The following is a 3,406-nucleotide window of genomic DNA, read 5'->3' as shown; positions in this document are numbered from 1 at the left end:
TGTGTGTGTGTGTGTGTGTGTGTGTGTGTGTGTGTGTGTGTGTGTGTTTAAATATATACGTATATAGAAAATAGAATAATGCAGCAGTGCATTAGGCTTAAATCAACATCAGCTCAGCTGTGGGGACTATATATATATATATATATATATAATGGAAATGCTAGTATGAATATTACAAAACAACATGTTTTGTCCTTGGAAATGTTCAGTTTGCAAGGACGGCCTTCGATGTCCGTCACAAAGGGAAGCATGGATCTCACTCGCTCAATGCTCAACAATGTGTTGTACTGTGCGTTTTCTCAACTCAAGTGTTTATGTTCCTTGTATAAGTTTGAGTAATTCTTTCTTTACAAGAGGTTAGTGGTTTACACCTTAGTATCATTCATTTTACAATGCATATGTTTTACTGACCAACAGTAAAAAATCTGTTATCGAACTTCCACCCGGGCTGCATGACGAATAGCCGTCACTGTTAAGACTTCGAGCAGAGAGCACAGATGCGTCATCCTCCTTATCACCAGTCATGCAGGTACAAGGACCATAGTGGTTCAGTCAAGGGCGTCAGAGCAGATCCAGATACAGCCCCCCAGATAACACTTAGCCCTTTCTCTCTGACCACTCCCGTTCCTTTCTGATGAGGTCACCGACTTCTCAGGGGTGACATCACCACCCTAATGAATTTTAGGGTTTCTATTATTTCCTTTGTTTCTTTTTCTTCTCTTCTGTCAGTTTCTCCCACTCTTTCTCAGCGCTGATGTTTGCAGTCTCAGTATGGGATTAGAAATAACTCTGGTTGAACTGCTACTGTGACCATCGCTGAAGTCGGATTTGCTGACGGACACAGAGTTAGTGTGTCCAGAACACACTCAAATATACAGTCTCACCCACATAGACGCAACAAAAACGTGAAATTTTCCATCCTATTCCTCAATTTTTCTCCGAAAGGAAAGGAAATCTGAGATGCAAGGCTTTACTACAGGAGGTGACATCATCATTGTGGTCATTTATGGCCTATCACCATCCTTTTTATTGTTCATATCACCCACTTTCCATCATCTCTACAATGTCTCTCCTTCATTTCATCATCCTGTTCTATTGCCTCTGCTTACATGAGACACTGGACAGATGTCTGGCTCATGTACTCATATAAAATTGAAGAGACTCGTATAACTTTTAAGAGGTGTGGGATTTGAACCCTGCAGAAATTGTGTGGAGAATATTGCACAAACAAAATGCATTTCATCGTCTTTGATGTCTGACAACTGGACTGGCAATGCAGCAGCAGAGTGGTGTCATACCTGTAAGTTGCACGTTGAATTAATCCTCTGACAGGTGGTTAACTTTAGGGTTGAAGTGGGTTCAAACAGCTGTACTGGTCATTTCATATTTTATGGTAAAGTTCGTCAGTCGGATCTGCTGTCAGTGAAAGGTTAACCAAAAATAGCATGCTGCAGGGGGAAAGTGTTGCACTTCAAAGGAAGCCTGAAACGTGACATTAGCATAATGTCCTATATGGCTGTGATTGAAAGAAAATTGGCCACTCTGCACGTTCCTCTGAAAATAGAAACTTGTTAGGAAAGCTCTGAGCCATTTCAGTCTTGAATCTACAGTAAATCTGAGTATAAACTTTGAAAAAGAGTTTTAGGTATAGCAGGTAATTACAACTGCGTGAATAATTCGCCGAGATGTTCAAAGGCCACAGTACCCTTGGCGACAGACAGAGCAGTGTGTCATGGGTAGAGAGTGGATCTAATCAGGAACAATGATCACGCATTCGGTCCGTGCTCTTAGGCCTGCCTTGCAAAATATCAACAAACTGCTGTTAAATAAGTTACCAGTGGAAACTTCTTTCACAAAGTTGCCTCGAACACCTCAATGGGGACACATCCCGGACACGAAAAACAACATGAGCGCAGGCAGACTAAAAACACCTCCAGGACTCATAAATGTCGGTTTTATGATGATCTGATGCAATGTCTTTTATGATTCTTTTGGTCTCGGTTGTTGATGTTCAAAACAGCACCGGATTCTACTTCAAAGAAGTTGGAAACAGGGCTGGAAGCACATTTTGTCTAGTCAAATTAGCTGGTTTCACTTGCATATGGCTGTTGTTAAAAGATGAAATCAATTCTCAACCACTTGTGGTGATAACGTTTGCTTCGAATGTGACTTTTAGATGTCAGGTCATGTATGGAAAGATCAATACAAAACAGCAACATTTCTGCTCGTGTAGACAGCTGGGCGTCTCAAAGCCAATGGCGGGAGAAGAGCCTGAGGGCGACTCAATAGCCATAACCCATACATTATTTAACACTCTGAACCATTCATCTAGGTGAAAACATGATTAGAGTGCTACTTACAGAACGCAGCTAAAGGCCGAGGGGAAATGATGGTACGTGATGGTAATTGAAAAGCGGCATCCTTTTCTGTTTTTTGTTCTAGTAATTACATTGTAACTATTCATTACTGTCTAATTACTTTGCAGGAGGCCAGCGTTCAGATCCAATCCTCATAATGACTGTCTGTCCTCCACTCATTGTCTCCTGATCCCAATTGTTCAAGCAAAACGACTGACTCTGTAAAAAAAAAAAAAAAAAAAAGAGCCCGAGTGACTCCAGTCATTTAATTATCAAATAATGAGCCGAGTTAAAAGAGAAATAAAAGGCGGTCAAGCCCACAAAAGTAAAGGAAAGACAAAACTGGGATCTATTCAACAAAACACAGAGGGACCTTTTGTTCATAATTTTCAGACTGCTAGTTGGGCAAAAATCATTCATTAGTGAGTTGTCGTAGAAACACGCTTTTTTAATGTCCAATCTTATTTATGTCTCCTTTGAGCAGCCAGGCAAAGCGAGGTAGACGCATGCACACAAATTCACACATATACACAAACAGACAAAGTGTGCGATAATGAAACCGCTCAGAGCTCGGCATCAGATGAACCGTGGCAGCCATTAAAACAAGTCACATCACTTTTGAATCAGTCGCTAACACTTTCTTTGTCCCTGCTTCATTGAACAAGGCTATTTAGAAAAGCAAATGGAAACGTTTCTTGAACCGCTGTGACCACACACCCAGGGGCTGCGTTTTCCCCCTTCCTTGCTCGCTATTCAATATCGCAACTTAACCACCACACAGTGCAGCATCACCGGGGGCAATATGAGACCCTGACAGTCTCTTTACTCAATAAGCTAGCAGCCAAACTGGCGTCTGACCAGCTGACCTCACACCACGTTCGCTGAGCAGGGTCAAGTAGCCCATAAGGACGGAGTTGCCCTCGGGCACTGGGACACAAGTTCAGATTTCCCTCCACAGATTTTCTTTGACTAACAGCTTGAATGCACTCAAAATTAAACTTCGAAGCATTAAAGACCTTTGTTCAACTGAAAGTAATTTTACCTATTGA

The sequence above is a fragment of the Anarrhichthys ocellatus genome, unplaced genomic scaffold (assembly GCF_004355925.1).
Source record: "Anarrhichthys ocellatus isolate YVR2014 unplaced genomic scaffold, GSC_Weel_1.0 scaffold33, whole genome shotgun sequence".
Classification (NCBI taxonomy): domain Eukaryota; kingdom Metazoa; phylum Chordata; class Actinopteri; order Perciformes; family Anarhichadidae; genus Anarrhichthys; species Anarrhichthys ocellatus.
The sequence above is the reverse complement of the archived record's forward strand: the minus strand, read 5'-3'. Positions refer to the sequence as shown.